Here is a 17667-nt window from a genome sequence, read left to right as displayed (position 1 = left end):
CACAAAGAAGCAAACTAAGCTGAGTTTATGACATTCTTTTTCTAAGTTAGAAAGTGATCGGTTCAAGCCCCACTCTTAGCACATAAACTAGGTTGACACTTCGTTATGGTTCTGAGGGAGCACTACATTGCCAGTGGTGCCGTCTTTCAGATGAGACATTAACTCAAGGCCCTGCTGCCTGATCAGGTGAAGGTTATAAAAAAAAAATTCCCATGCCACTTGTTTTGAAGATGAGTAGGGAATTCTCCCAGTGTCCTGGAAAACATTTATTTCTCAACCAACGTCATCAACCTTGGGGAAGAGTGACCATAATATGGAGGAATTCTGCATTAGGATGGAGAATGAAACAGTAAATTCAGAGACCATGGTCCAGAACTTAAAGAAGGGTAACTTTGAAGGTATGAGGCGTGAATTGGCTAGGATAGATTGGCGAATGATACTTAGGGGGTTGACTGTGGATGGGCAATGGCAGACATTTAGAGACCGCATGGATGAACTACAACAATTGTACATTCCTGTCTGGCGTAAAAATAAAAAAGGGAAGGTGGCTCAACCGTGGCTATCTAGGGAAATCAGGGATAGTATTAAAGCCAAGGAAGTGGCATACAAATTGGCCAGAAATAGCAGCGAACCTGGGGACTGGGAGAAATTTAGAACTCAGCAGAGGAGGACAAAGGGTTTGATTAGGGCAGGGAAAATGGAGTATGAGAAGAAGCTTGCAGGGAACATTAAGGCGGATTGCAAAAGTTTCTATAGGTATGTAAAGAGAAAAAGGTTAGTAAAGACAAATGTAGGTCCCCTGCAGTCAGAATCAGGGGAAGTCATAACGGGGAACAAAGAAATGGCGGACCAATTGAACAAGTACTTTGGTTCGGTATTCACTGAGGAGGACACCAACAACCTTCTGGATATAAAAGGGGTCAGAGGGTCTAGTAAGGAGGAGGAACTGAGGGAAATCTTTATTAGTCGGGAAATTGTGTTGGGGATTGAAGGCCGATAAATACCCAGGGCCTGATGGACTGCATCCCAGAGTACTTAAGGAGGTGGCCTTGGAAATAGCGGATGCATTGACAGTCATTTTCCAACATTCCATTGACTCTGGATCAGTTCCTATGGAGTGGAGGGTAGCCAATGTAACCCCACTTTTAAAAAAGGAGGGAGAGAGAAAACAGGAAATTATAGACCGGTCAGCCTGACCTCAGTAGTGGGTAAAATGATGGAATCAATTATTAAGGATGTCATAGCAGTGCATCTGGAAAATGGTGACATGATAGGTCCAAGTCAGCATGGATTTGTGAAAGGGAAATCATGCTTGACAAATCTTCTGGAATTTTTTGAGGATGTTTCCAGTAAAGTGGACAAAGGAGAACCAGTTGATGTGGTATATTTGGACTTTCAGAAGGCTTTCGACAAGGTCCCACACAAGAGATTAATGTGCAAAGTTAAAGCACATGGGATTGGGGGTAGTGTGCTGACGTGGATTGAGAACTGGTTGTCAGACAGGAAGCAAAGAGTAGGAGTAAACGGGTACTTTTCAGAATGGCAGGCAGTGACTAGTGGGGTGCCGCAAGGTTCTGTGCTGGGGCCCCAGCTGTTTACATTGTACATTAATGATTTAGACGAGGGGATTAAATGCAGTATCTCCAAATTTGCGGATGACACTAAGTTGGGTGGCAGTGTGAGCTGCGAGGAGGATGCTATTAGGCTGCAGAGTGACTTGGATAGGTTAGGTGAGTGGGCAAATGCATGGCAGATGAAGTATAATGTGGATAAATGTGAGGTTATCCACTTTGGTGGTAAAAACAGAGAGACAGACTATTATCTGAATGGTGACAGATTAGGAAAAGGGAAGGTGCAACGAGACCTGGGTGTCATGGTACATCAGTCATTGAAGGTTAGCATGCAGGTACAGCAGGCGGTTAAGAAAGCAAATGGCATGTTGGCCTTCATAGCGAGGGGATTTGAATACAGGGGCAGGGAGGTGTTGCTACAGTTGTACAGGGCCTTGGTGAGGCCACACCTGGAGTATTGTGTACAGTTTTGGTCTCCTAACTTGAGGAAGGACATTCTTGCTATTGAGGGAGTGCAGCGAAGATTCACCAGACTGATTCCCGGGATGGCGGGACTGACCCATCAAGAAAGACTGGATCAACTGGGCTTGTATTCACTGGAGTTCAGAAGAATGAGAGGGGACCTCATGGAAATGTTTAAAATTCTGACGGGGTTTAGACAGGTTAGATGCAGGAAGAATGTTCCCAATGTTGGGGAAGTCCAGAACCAGGGGTCACAGTCTGAGGATAAGGGGTAAGCCATTTAGGACCGAGATGAGGAGAAACTTCTTCACCCAGAGAGTGGTGAACCTGTGGAATTCTCTACCACAGAAAGTAGTTGAGGCCAATTCACTAAATATATTCAAAAGGGAGTTAGATGAAGTCCTTACTACTCGGGGGATCAAGGGTTATGGCGAGAAAGCAGGAAGGGGGTACTGAAGTTTCATGTTCAGCCATGAACTCATTGAATGGCGGTGCAGGCTAGAAGGGCTGAATGGCCTGCTCCTGCACCTATTTTCTATGTTTCTATGTTTCTAAAAACAGCTATGTCATTTATCTAATTTGTTGATTCTGACAACTTGCTGTGTGGAAAATGGCTGCTGCATTTGCCTAGAAAACGGTAACTAGTCTTTAAAAAAGCCTTGCTGAGGATACATTGTCACTCAATGTGACCCTCGCATGCATTAGCTCAGATACCGGCATGAATTATACTTGAGAGGTTGGACTAGGGAACTTGATAAACTTGTTTTTTGGTCTGGATTCAGTGTTGCTGTTTATATCTGTAGTGAAGTGAGGGCAAGACCCATAAGGCTGGACTGAAGGGAGCCAATTGAATGGTGGTAGTAAGGATGGTGGTGATAGGGATGGCAGGACTATTAGTGTATTAGGGATGGGAGTGAGGGTTCAGGTGAAGCGTTCTTCGATGAGCTGTTCTCTCAGAGCTCTGGCAGCTAGGGACATGCGTTAATTCTGCTCCTCCTGCTCCAGCTGCACGTTGTTGCCGAGGTGGTAAGGGCTGTTACCTCATGATGGCAAAATTATGGAGCATGAAGGAAATTACCAAAAATCTGGATAGCCACTCAGGGCTGTACTGCAAAGCTTGTCCCGAATGGACCAGGCAGTGGAAGCGTTGCTTGAGCAAGCCGATTGTTTGTTTGATGAGATTTCTGGTGATGGCATGGCTCACATTGTGGATCAGCTGGGTAGTTGTGCCCAAGTTCCTGACACGAGTCATGAGCCATGAATGGAGGGGATATCCATTGTCGCCCATTAACCAGCCTGTAGCCTGATGACCGGTTGGAATAAAGGCAGCACAGAGGACTGGCAGAAGATGAAAGAGTCATGACTGCCACTAGGAAACCGGGCACACACAGCTGCTGCACTACATGTCGTCTCAAATCAATTGAATGTTGAGGGAGTGGAATCCCTTTCAATTGAAACGGATGCCAGGCTGGTAATGGAGCAAATACAAGGCAATGTGGGTGCAGTCTTTGACATCTTGGGGAAGCCTGGCAAAGCCTGGTGCTCTCGTTCTGCAGCTTGAAATGAGCCCGTGACATACATGTTGAGGGGCATGGTGATCTTGGCCTCCAACTAAATTTTTGGAAGACCGAATTCATTGTCTTCCATCCCCGCCACAAACTCTGTTCCCTAGCCACCATTTACATCTCTCTCCCTGGCAACTGTATGAGGCTGAATCAGACTGTTGCAACATTGGTGTCATACTTATCCCTGAGGTGAGCTTCCGATCACATATCCGCTCCTTAACTAAGACTACCTATTTCCACTTCCGGAACATTGCCCGAATCTGCCCCTGCCTCAGCTCATCTGCTGCTGAAACCATCATCCATGCCTTTGATACCTCTAGACTTGACCATTCTACCCTCCATAAACTTGAGATCATCCAAAACTCTGCTGCCCTTGACCTAACTCACATTAAGTCCCGTTTACCCATCACCCCTGTGTTCACTAACCTACATTTATCCCAGTTAAGCAATGCCTTGATTTTAAAAGTCTCATCCTTATTTTCAAATCGGTCCCTTTCTCTAATCTCCTCCAATTCCGCAACCCTCCAAGATGTCTGTGCTCCTCTAATCCTGGCCTCTTGAGCATCCCCAATTTTAATTGCTCCACCATTGGCGGCCATGCCTTCAGCTTCCAAGGCACTAAGCTCTGGAATCCCTTCCTTAAACATCTCTGCCTTTCTACCTCTCTTTCCTCCTTTAAGACGCTCCTTAAAATCTATCTCTTTGACCAACCCGTTGGACATGTCTTAATATCTCCTTATGTGGCTCTATGTCAAATTTTGTTTTAAAGCGCTCCTGTGAAGTGCTTTGGGACATTTTACTACATTAAAGGCTCTATACGTTGTTGTTGTTGTTGTTGTCGTTGTTGTTGACAGCCTGAGGCAGTGCTGTCCATGACCTGGTGTGGAGCTTGAGATGTTGGTGCAGTAGGTGATATCGGTCAGTTTCAGCCTCCTTTGTGGAATGAAGGTGCCTCATTATTCCTTCAAAAAGTTCATGTTGGAGAAATGTTTCCTGAAGACCCACTGTGGGTACGGCATATATTCATAGTGCCCTCCTCCCTCTTGTCGCAGCTGTTCTTGCTTTCTGCCCCTTGTTACTTCCCCTTGTTATCCAGCCCTAAAGGCAAGCCTACAGGTCCTGCAATGACTGTAGTCAAACTGTTTTGAAGGCAGGAAAAAATAGTGCAACACCAACAAAATCTTCTTCTCCGTTGTCAAACTTCAGTTTCCAGAATCAGAAAACAAGATAAAAAACATCAAGAAGTTAACCAACAGCTTCAATGACAAACCAGCAACTAACCTATATGTAATAGCTGATCCATTTAAATAGAGTTACTGAAGGATCCTTCCCATCTGTTAGCACCACGAGTTACTGGGTAGGTTTATCATGTGGGGCGTCAGGTGCTGGGACAGCCCAATATCAGAAAAGGATCCTACAACAAGCATAGGATCCTGATGCAAATATTATAATTCTCGACTTTAATAGTTCTGGTGTACTTGGCCGTTGACTGAGAAGCCCAATCCAATATGGCAGGCGGCACACTTCCGGCTCTTAATGAGAGTTTGCACCCCGCCATATTGACAGCTTCAACACCAGTTTTGCACCTGATAGACGGGCACAGTGCCATCAAATTTCTAGGCCAACGTGTTTTGAGGAGCACTCATACTTTGAGTGCAAATGGAAGGAAAGCAAAAAAAAATTCTGAGGTACTCTTCACCCGCCCAGGAGTGGGAGAAGAAAAACAAGCATTGCTGAGACATTTATCATCCACCCAGGGTAGCTCAACAATGCACTGACACCAGGCTAATGCCATCCAGCTGCAGAATATTTTGCCATATGGACCAGTAACAAACGTTGGCAGTAATTCACTTCCTATAATAGGAGCGATACAAAGAAAACACTTACATATGTACATTTAAGTGAAAACCATAACAATAGTCCATAGGGCTAAGCTAATAAAGCTGGAAACATTTTCTGAAATAAAATAGACTAACAGAATTTTGTTGTTTCATCCTTGAACCATGAAAGGTTAAACAAGAGAGCTGACACTTAAAATAAACATCAATGACATCATTTACAACTAGCCTCTGCTGGGTTTTATTTACATTTTATATCAACGCAGTAATGGACACATATTTGACTGCTGTATTCTGCTTCTTCTGTACTATTTATATAGTAAACAAAAAATCTCTCTGAACTGTAGTTTGTGTTGTAGTTTAACAATGACACAAAGCAGAGAACTCTGAAGTTCTCAGTCTACTTTTCAAACTTTATAAAAGTCAAATTGCTATTCTCAGGTTCATTTATTATATTCCAAACCATAACATTAGGCAGAAAGAAATCTGATGATCTGGGAACCTATTCATAACAGAAGTTTAGCATTTAGTAAACCTGTAAATCAATCGCAAACATTAGAAGTGAGACATGATTTTATAAAGTTCTTTTTCTAAGCATTAGTAAAATAAACACAGCTGCACACATTCTTTCCATCCCTGAGAATGGCCAGGTTTGCTGTGTATTCGGATAGAAGCAGTTACTCCCTCTTCAGCAGGGGGAATGGGAGATCAGGTTCAGATCTATTACCATATCATGTCTACAGGGACGCATTCTTTCCGATTATAAACACTATGTACGCCAGATGATTTGTTTTGCATCATATTGGACCAGATACCTTTTTGGAAAATTGCTCTAGTAATATTGAGTGAACCATCAGTGATCCTTTGAGTGTTGAATGTCATTTGTCAACAAAGTGATTTCTGTACATTTTTTATTTTCCCTTCAATATATATATTCTTGTTTCTTTCCCCAAATGGTCTCCCACTGTATTTTCCAATAAAGAGAATGGGCAGTCATTCTGTTCACAGGCCTCTTTTTCTGCTGCTCTTGAGGTGGCTGCTGTGAGGTTTGCCATAGTGGGGAAAAATGAGTGGCCTACTCATTTTCTACCCACTCTCTCAGTGGCAATTGTCCAGCCTCCGCTGTGCAAATCACCTGGACACAAAGTTGAGATCTGGATCCCGCTTTAGAGAAATCGGAGTATGTACCAAAAACTGTTAGTTCCTGGCTTAGCATGTTGGAGCCAGTTGACCATTATGAAACAGTATTTCCTAAACAGAGTGACAGCATATTTCATCCACAATTACAATTTCCAACTGTCTTTTCAGAAGGCACCTATAGGATTGTCTTTCCAAAAGAATATGTAGAATTCACTATACTGCTGAGGTAGCCTCTTTGTATTTAACCAAGTATAGAAAGAACTCGGGGGCCGAAATCCAGGTACGTCTGAAAGCTGGCGCACCTAAGAGTTTTTACCTGGTTTTACTGCTGGGATCCATAAGGCGGCAGTATGATCAATTTTTAGAAGGTTGACATTTTTCATGTCCCACTCCGGAAGTCAGTCATAGTAGAGGCGGGAGATCGACAGGAAGACAGGCTGAAGGGATGAATTTGGGTCGGGACTGGGATTTTGCCGCTGTCAATCAGCGGTGGAGTGGTGGTGAAGTCACAGCGCATGTGCGTCACCACGCTCTCTCCTCTCCGCTAAAGGGGGGAGTATTAGTCATTTTTTATCTTCGGCCACTGGACCACAAGGGAGGGTTTCGGCCGGGCCAGCGGCCTGGCACCCAAGAGGGGGATGCCAGGGTGCCCGTTGGCAAAAATAAATACATGGCGGCTGCGGCAGTGGGCACTCCCCTTGAAAGGCCACCATGCTGCCGGGCTGCACACACTCCAGATAAGGTGCACCAACAGAAAAATCTGTCGGGGACACTGCGCAGCGGGGCATCGATTTTTTTGAGGTGAATTTCGCTCTGTTTATTTTTCAGGTGAGGGAGAGCGGCGGTGTTTGCGCCAGTCATCAGCATCGGGGTGGAATCGGGTCCAGGCCGAAAAATTCCCGATCTGAATTTGGGTCGGGGCGGCCAGTTGATCACAAAGTAGTGGCCGCAGGATTCGGTCACATGGTCGCCGCAAACTGATCTTTCTGAGGTCCTGAATTTGGGCCCAAGTTGTATCATATACAAAATGCTTGTTCTCAGTTTAGTAACAAAGTTGTACACATGGGTTTCCTTCATACCCCTGTAGCATCAATAAGCTTCCTCTGCTCTCAGAGGTAATCATCAGCTCCTTTCCCACATTGGCAGCACAAAATACAAAGGTGATTTCAAATCCAGGTAAAATAAATTCAAATCTGTATACAGAACACTACATCGCCAGGTATTTGGTTTCATCTTTAGTTCGATAATACATAGGCTGACCATGATCAAGATGTTATCAAATGCATCAACATGGGCTTGACTGGGTAGAGTTGTGAGTGTAGCCTCAAGTGAATTCCAGAACATCACATAACTGTTAAGTATTAGTGGAATTTTTAACACTTTGATTTTTTTTTTATATACAGCATGTTAAGTAATGCATCAGTTCAAAGTGTCAATCATACTTAGAAAATATGCTAAAAAAAACATAGTGTATTTTTTCCTATTTTGGTATGGAAGTGCTACTTAAATCCTGAAAGGTTTAAATATTATGGATGCAACAACTTTTCAAATAAACAATACTGTATTGAACATAGTTTAGGTAACCAGGGTAAGGATGAGCAAACTGCTCAAACTTGGCTCGGTCCTTTAACAGTAAATTTTTCAGTGTGGTTTATTTGATCTTCCCCAGATTTTTTTTTACACAACTGTAAGTAGCACTTGATTTTTTTTTGTTTCTTCCCCTGAGAATGACTTATCTTTTGGTAAAGAAACAAAGCGGAAAAAATTCAGCTGAAATACTGCAGTCTAGCACTGTTTTTGTGAATATATACCAACACTTCCTGTTCATATATAATCAGGCAGAGATCAAATACTGAACCGCATCCACATCAAAGGAATTGCTTCCAAAAGAACTTGTCAAATAAAATCAATTGATTCATCCTTAGACCATGAGTTGAAAATTTGGACTATTTCATCCCTAACTTGTTTCAGCATTAAAGCTGGAATTTAAAGGATATACATTATATTGAGTGAGCAGAAGAGATGACACAGATCAATCTTTTTTCACAGCGGACTGAGCATCACAAATATATTTTGATTGTTTGGTCAATCTTTCACAATTCTCGAATGAATAGAGTTGATTCCTTTTAAGGACATTTTAAATATTTAAATAAAAAATTCTTGCAGAAATTCATCTTTACAGTATTTGTAACCTTGCCCTTAAGCGGCATGTGGCAAAATAGAATTGTTGTCCCCGGTTTGCCGTTTTTCTTAGTTTTAAACATCATACCTAAAATAAAGAGGGAGTCACCTGACTGGCTTCCTGAAGTTATCAGCCATCTTAGAGCCTGTGTGTTTGTGAGGTCATACCGAAAATATAACACTCCCTCCACCAATTTTTCCATGTAATTTGGGCCGGCGGAATTGAAAATTACTTGGCGATGCACTCTGCTGTATCCCACTTTTAAATAAATACAATATTCTGCCAGGAATGCCATTGGGCACAGGAAGCACCGTTGACAATAATACTGAAATTAATCTATGATGGAAGAGTGATGTTCTGTGTCACATTATCATCATTATGCATTAATTTATACCTGTTGTAAGGATGGCCTGTATAACCAAAGGTTACCCTGATGTAGAGATTACAACAGAAGTAATTTTGAATAATCACAGTGCATAGGTTTAGAAAATGTTGACAAATTTCAGCTGAACAACCAGTAAACATTTTTTTTTAAATCTGATTTTGGCTTCATGCTGAAGCTTTAGCTTTTGCTCTCATCTTGCTTGCCTTATAAAGTTTCAGACCTTTGCACATGATGACAGTCCCAATAGGAATCCTCGTACTTGGCTGCCATGGACAAAAATGAGGAGCAGCAGAGAGATAACAGGTGGGTAAGGCTCTATTAGAGTCATCTGCTAACCATCCAGCATTACTCCACCATCAGAAGTTACTGATCCCAATAATTCCACCTGCATCTAATGCAAGCAGTGCCTGCGGAAACTCTCCTTTGCCAAGGAAGCCATCCACGGAGTGGATTCCTTGGAGTGGTAGGATTTCCCAGAATCTAAGGTGTCATTGATGCTTTCCATGTGGGGCCATATGGACTTCATTTGTTGATGCTGTTACATCATCATCATCGGCAGTGAGTTCTTAGGTCAATTCAATATGGGAATTACAGTCACTGTCACAGTTGGGACAGAGAGTCATTGAAGGAAAGGGTGGGTGGGGAGTCTGGTTCGCCGCACGCTCCTTCCGCTGCCTGCATTTGTTTTCTGCATGCTCTCCTCAAGAGACTCGAGGTGCTCAGTGCCCTCCCGGATGCACTTCCTCCACTTAGGGTGGTCTTTGGCCAGGGACTCCCATGTGTCAGTGGGGATGTTGCATTTTATCAAGGATACTTTGAGGGTGTCCTTGAAACATTTCCTCTGCCCACCTGGGGCTCACTTGCCGTGTAGGAGTTCCGAGTAGAGCGCTTGCTTTGGGAGTCTTGTGTCAGACATGTGAACAATGTGGCCCACCCAACGGAGCTGGTTGAGCGTGGTCAGTGCTTCGATGCTGGGGATGTTGGCCTGATCGAGGACGATAACGTTGGTGCGTCTGTCCTCCCAGGGGATTTGCAGGATCTTGTGGCGATATCGTTGGTGGTATTTCTCCAACAATTTGAGATTACATACATTGACAGTAAAGGAACCCCTAATTGTGTACTTAGTGTGTGGCCATCGACATAGAATAATGCAAGTCAATCTATAGTTTTGGGAGGAGTACCAAAACTCCTTCACATTGAAGCAGTCACCTGTGCCACCTTTTTTGCCAGAGCAAAGGTCAGCTGGACCCTGGGAGAGAAAGGCTAGCCTACTTTTTGCCTTACATTGACATTGGGCAGTACTTTGAGCAAAAAGCCTTCCCGAACAGTTTCTCAGGACCCAGGAAAGTTTTAATGAAGCCCAATCTGCCAAGTAGGGTGAAAATAATGCATACTATGGGAATGATGAATTCATGCATTAGATGCCTAGATAGGCCTAATTGGGCTTTGCAATTCAATACAGTATTAACATGCTACACATTCCACAATATTGTTCTAAACAGAGTTATCATCATAAAGCACCCAGAAGTGGACAACAGGGTTTAGAAGATGCTTATTGGCATCAAGAACCAGAAAGTCTGATAAGGGATTGCTTCGCCAGCAGTCAGAGCAATTCACACCTTCTCCCAAGCGGGTGGACAGCTGATGGTGCATTAGTATTCAGCTGGTGGCTACGGGCAGAAACCGCATGCCCTGGGCCACCAACCGGCTCTGGGTTGCCACAATATCGGGCGGGCAAGCTGGCCACCCTCCTGGAATAAGGTAGCTCCGTGGGAGGGATACCATTTGGGGAATGGATGGAACCATTCTGCAACATTTTTCAAATAACAGGCTCTGCTGATATGGTCCAATAATTGAGCATATGATAAGGCCACATCAGCAGAGCCAGTTATTTGCAGAGTGGCAACACCCCTGGCTGGCTTTGTGAGGCCAAGAGAAGCACTCCTGTTCCTCCCGGCCCCTCAAAAATACGGTACAACTTACCTTGGGGTTCCTCTTTCGCCAGACTGCCAACTGATGCTGGGCGGAATATGTGCGGCCCATGCTTCCCCACTACTGTTCTAAAATGGCAGATGGCATTCCACGTACACCATAAGACCCCGATTTGCGTATAAAAGGGCCTATCACCTGACGTAGGTGGGCATTCAGGTCAGCCAGACATAGGTCCGAGGGATGAATGCAGCAGTGACAGGAAGATTGGGAGCGTAAGTCATTCCGAACCATTTCTGAGATGCTACTGGCTTGTTTTCATTGGGTGGTAGGTCTTGAAATCTGCCCCACTCTCTTTTGCATTTCTATGTAAAAAACAGCTTCCATTCCTCACATCTGTCAGGGTGAAACAGAGCTATTTTCTCATTTACAGAGGAAACGGCAACATGAGTCTGATTGCAGAAAAGTTATGTGCTCCTGCAGCTATCATGGAAATGCAACAGAATTTTATCATGCTGGCACTTGCCCTTTGACTTCTCTATCTCCTACTCCCTTCGTTTTGGACCTCCCCAGTATCTCCAGGGCTATCTCCTGGTAGCCAGTTGTAGCCCTAAGGAAGGCTGGCCCGCCCACTCCTTGTGCCCTGCACCTTCCTATTACTATGGGCTGTCTTCTCCTGGAAGAAAAATCCAGATTTGTGAAAGGTCTGTATTAGCAGGATTAGTTGAGAGCAGACAGAATTGCAACAAATGGAGACATCCCAGATGTGTCTTGAAAGAGGGAACACGCAAGTAAGATTGTGAAAATGTCCATTTGCAGGTGACAAGTGGGAATATAAAGGTGTTTGTGAACACTGGGACACATTACTGTGCTCTGTTGAAGCCACGGACCACAGGTGAGGAGGTGACACACATTTAGAGTATTCTTGCAAGCTTTAGATGAATGCTGGTACTGTTATTTACCTTTCCTAGCCTCGTGAGGTCATTAAATGTCTTCCGGTACCGGAAAGCTTTCAGTGGGCTTGTGGAAATGGCACATTTTGCTGATCTCCTGCTCGACATGTAAACAGGCGGTGCCTTGTCTACCTCGTCTCCTGCAGAAGGGCTTCCAGTTCATTATCTGTGAAACTTGATGCCCGATGTGCTGAAGGAGACTTGCTGCCATTGTGGTTTGTTCTATTTCCTCCTACAACTGCCTGTCCTTTTAAGCTGTTCCAGGACTTTAAATTCTGCTCTGTGAGGTGAAGACAGTGGGAATGTTCTTCCAGGAACCACATGGAAAACCTAGACCTCCCCTGCCCTGGGCTTCCTCCCCTCCCTCACACAAGACTCTCCTGAAACTCCCTCCTCGCGTCTTACCTGGTGGCCAGTGAACCCACCTTTGGTGCTGGCCAGTGGCCTCCTGCCACCTGATAATCTATTCTTGCCTGCCGGTCAACTACTGCTATGTCCACAGTAACTCCTAAAAAATCACTCAGCAATTTAGCAGGGGAATTCTGAAACCGACATTTTGCCCCTCATTAACATATGTAAGGGGTCCAATGCCTGTTTCCGGCAGACTTCTAGGCAGCCACCTATGCCAATATGGCAGCACCCATAGCCCGGCTCTGATTGGGCACAGGACTTTGCGTCTCAAAATTGGACCTCATCATGGTTGTTTTACAACTGTAAAAAGGTTCAATTTCGACCACCATATCACGTTTTCACTGAGGAAAAAGATTTATTTCTGAAAAGTGCTTCATCATAGATTCTGTAGCAATAATTTAAGGAGATTGGTTGATTGGATTAACAACTTCTAAGCTACTTCCCCTATATTGTTTGTTCTGTAAATAATTCCATTTGTGAATAAACCTGCTTAATAATTTAGCATGTTAAGAAAAGTCTCTTGTGTTGCTCATGTTATCCATCTCCTGCAGTGACGTGACCTGTAGTGGAATTTTACTTACTATCTGGAAGCAGTTTACAATAAAAGGGAGCATTGTTTGCCCTGAAGCATGCTATATCCCATCCACTGTATGCAGAAGGTTAAGTTTAAGATCAAAAGGGATTGCAGACCTGCTTATGAAAACTGCCTTTTGCAGTGAGAATAAGTAAAATGTATCGGGAGCAGGTCCAAATTGTAACAATATTTTATCAAATATTATGTGGTGATTTATTTTAAAATTAACTTCATGTGAAGGTTTTGTTTTCTTAGTGTCTGTTGATTTCCATGGATTTTTTTCAGAACTACAGTTTTTTTTGTATCTGGTAAGCTCTTAAATTATGTTTAGGATATTGAATGAAATCAAATATATAACTGTGTTTGTCTTAGGCAATACAGGGTATCACATACCTTTTACTGAAAAAAACAACCTGGGTTTTAGTGCCTTGAGTCCCCCTCAATATACAATGCTTTCAATCAAGCAGTATAACAATGAAGTATTTAATAAGAGTTTAAAAATATAAGATTCCGCTATTCCTTTTTATTTTTCTGTACAGATCATTTTGCCACTTCTGCTCTAATCTAGTGTTTTTCTGCACATTACCATTTTGCACAAATATATATTAATGAGGAAGTCTTGGGCAGATTATTCCTTGTTTCAACTCCAAATGGGCACTTGTGGAAATAGCTGTTTTGAAAATTTCCTAATAGCACAAAACAAAATACGTGCCAAATAAAGCAATAAAATAGCTTTTGTGCCAACGCAAATGTTTTGAAGACCTGGCACTAAGGTTTTAACATCTAAACTCAAGTGGAGAAGCCATTAATAATCCAGCATGGGGTGGGAAGGAGAGCAGAAATTTTTAATGAAATTGCCCTTACATAAAATTATGGTCTAAATATGGATATTAAGCAGGATACTGTATAGTAATACCCTAAAATCATTTATTAGGGTGTAAGTGTGTAATAGGTATGCTGTGGGTTTTTACAGTTTATGATAGACCATAAGTTCTGAGTCAGGGGGAAAGTAAGGCACTGTTTATTTTACTGTGTGCTCATTCAATGATCCAGGACATCTGGCTGCCGTGTACATTTCCCCATGTGACACTCTTGTTTAATTTCATTATGAAGTTGGACCAAGAGCAACTGTGTAGAGTACTTTAGTCATTCTAATGCCAAATTGGCAGATTGCATAATGTGAACCAAACCTCAACCAACACAGCTGATTTTTAATTATCTAATATTATGTAACTAATCAGGAACCTAAATTTGCCACTTTTTATGAGCAGAATGTTTTACACAGTTTACAATACAGAGTGTAAACGGGGAGGACAGATGGCATTCTGACACTTACACCATCATAATACTGGATTCTTGATGACTATTTGCATTGAGGTTTCTTCCAGAGGGTAAGTTTTGCCAATTTCGTTTGAGGGAGAACCAGCCCAAATGGAACTTGCTTCCTACGTTATTCAAAAAGACCTTCTAGTAGATCAATCATGGCAGGTATTAATCAGTTTGACAATACATCAAGTAACATGGGCACTTGTTTGGCCACAAGACCTCCAGGGATTGTATAACCCCTATGAGACCTAATACTAGCTATGTAACCTCTAATGAATAGATCCACATACCATTTCTTTCCATCTTTCTCACTCTCACATTTTTGCTGGTGCTTCAGCCACAGATGGTAGTTATTTGCTTAACACCCACTGACTGGAGGAAAATAATAATGGAATGCCCTCAGAGGATGTGCAGAGAAAGAAAAAAAGGAAGAACATACATTTATATAGCATCTTTTAAGTCTTCAGGGCATCCAAAGTGCTTCACAGCCAATAAAGTACTTTTGAAGTAGCATCACTGATGAAATATAGGCACACCTGGCAGCCAATTTGCACACAACAATTTACCAAAACAGCAAGTGAGATAAATGACCAGTTAATCTGCTTTTTTGGTGGTGTTTGTACAAGGATAAATATCAGCCAGGAAGCTAGGAGAATTTCCCTGCTCTTCATTGAATAATTGGATATTTACATAGACCTGAACAGGCAGACACCTCAGACAATGCAGCATTCCCTCAGTGAAATGTTAGCCTAGATTATGTATGAGAAACAAGTGTGCTGTCATTGAGCCAAGCTGATGTCTAAACATTTTGCAGTTCCATGGGCACCTCTGCTATCGTTCTTTTCAAAGTGCAACCTGAACCCCAAATTATCTTGGGCAATACTGATACAAATTCAATCACAATAGCCCAATTTAGACCTGTTCGTGTTTCGAATCTGGTTTGATCCTCAGCTCTAACATATACGGGAATTTACACTGATAGAAAAAGAAAGAACTTGCATTTATATAGCGGCTTTCACGATCTCAGGATGTCCCAAAGCACTTTACAGCCAATTAAATACTTTTCAAGTGTAGACACAGTTATGAGACTGGATTTTCGGCTTTCGGGGTTTTTCAGCGAAAACTGTAGCAATAAGTGAAACTTACCGTTTTCGCTGCGCTACCATTTTTAGCCTGAACTTTCGGCCTTTACGTCAGTAAGGGAGACGTTGCACACTCATTCACGGTGCAAAACCATGAGTTTCGGCAACTATAGTCCAGGGCCGGGAGCGCTGCGAGAGAGGCCTTGGGAGAGGGAAAAAAAATTCAAAAAACATTTAAAAGACCCTTACCTAAGTAACCGCTGCAAAAAAATTAATAAATAAAACCTTTAACTTACCTTTTTTGCAGGTTTTCATACTTACTGCTGCTGGCAGGGCTGCACTAACAGGTTTGACCTGTCGCTATTCTGGGTGCGGCATACGGGTCAGGAGAGAGACAAAAGTCCGATGCAAATGCAATTTGCATCGTTATACGTCAGCGTAGTTCTCCCTGGCGGTACTTGGAAGCGCCGCCGCAAACAGGTACCCGAGGATCCCGCCGGGGCTTTGTGGCCGGGTTTTCGCCGCGGAGGGTCAAATTGCGGAGAAAACCCGGTCACAAACCTGCCGAAAATCCGGCCCATATTGTCAAAAACGTGGCAGCAAATTGCACACAGCTCCTACAAGCACCAATGTGATAATGACCAGATATTCTGGGTTTTTTTTATGTGAGGTTGGTTGAGGGATACATATTGGCCAGGACACTGGGGAGAACTCTCCTATTTTTCTTCAAAATAGTGCTCTGCGATCTTTTATGTCCGAGAGGGTAGATGGGGCCTAGGTTTAACATCTCATCTGAAAGTTAGAACCTCCAACTGTGCAGCACTTCCTCAGCACTGCACAGGAATGTCAGCCCAGATTAACTGCTCAAGTCGAACTCCATTATATAACTGTATTAAAGTCACATAAATTGTTAACCCGAACGTACTGCATATGTAATATGTTAAAATTTAATCTGGGGACTGTATACCAGGCAGTTTTATTTTACCTCTAAATAAAATGCCAATGACTTTTGGAGTCAGATGTGACTGATATAACCATAAATCTGTTTTAAAAAAAATACATTATTAAAACATTGTAAAACATATTGGCCTGGAAAGCCGATAAAGCCCGAAAATGGGTGGTGTCACTGCGGGCGAGGTTTGCTCGCACCCATAAAAAGATCACTGGCAGCACAATTATTTTCATGCTGCCTGCTAATTTGAACAATTGCTGTGCACAACCTGGCATGGAACACGTTATTTCAGGCTGTGCATTCAGCAGGAGGCCCAATGTAACATGGCCGTCATGTCCCCAGAGCGAGGCAGCCTTTTCTTAAAGCTAGGCTGTCATTTTAGAAATCAGTCTCGAACCCTTAAAGGGGAACTGGCTTCCAAAATAAAACAATTAAAATAATTAAAAAATATGCAGTCTTTAGCCCTTAGAGCTCAACTGCATTCTGAAAAAAGAAAAATCATTAAAAATAATTCCAAAATGGCAGTCGTCAGCTCTTAAAGTAAATACAATGGTGACATTGCTTCAGCACTAACACAAATGGCTCAACAGGCCAGGGAAAAGTCACCCAGGGTTTCGCAGGCAGCACTCCAGCTTTGTGCAGGGGGTTAACACTGGAAGAGAAGTCCTCTACCCACAGGGGGCCAGGAGGCCCTCCAGAAATAAGGATGTGGGGCCAGATCATCAAGGCCATCACTGCCAGCACTGTCACCCCCCCAAGACCTAGCTCCAGTACCCAAATAAGTTTCATGACCTCAGATCAGTGGTCAAGGTCAGTGAATGCATCTTCAAAAGCTGTCTCCTACCAGCTTGACCACCAGCCTCACACACTGCTCAATTCTTTAATTCTTGAGTCCACCCCCGCATCCTACTCCCCCCCCCCCCCCGCCATCCCCTGCCCCAGCCAATCACTCACCTACCCACAATCTGTACCAAACATGAAGCACACCTCCATTCCTAGCTTCACCTTGGAGGAGACGGTGCTGGCCATTCTTGGCAGGGGCATAGCTGACACCTTGGCCAGCAACGAGGCTGAAAGAATACAAGATGCCAGTTTCCTCATATGTTATCCCCCTACTCTCATCCCACTCCCCCTCATCCCACAATCTCTTCTGATGTATAAGCTGCGCATGGTGTAACCATGTAGTTCTTGCTTTCCCGTCCTATCCTCACCACAACCCTACCCTTGTGCCTTCATCATTTCAGACACCCAAGAAATTCAGCCTGACCAGCCAGTGGTTGACCAAGAAGACAGAGAG

The sequence above is a fragment of the Pristiophorus japonicus genome, chromosome 15 (genome assembly GCF_044704955.1).
Source record: "Pristiophorus japonicus isolate sPriJap1 chromosome 15, sPriJap1.hap1, whole genome shotgun sequence".
In the NCBI taxonomy this organism is placed as follows: domain Eukaryota; kingdom Metazoa; phylum Chordata; class Chondrichthyes; family Pristiophoridae; genus Pristiophorus; species Pristiophorus japonicus.
Note: the sequence above shows the minus strand (reverse complement) of the source record.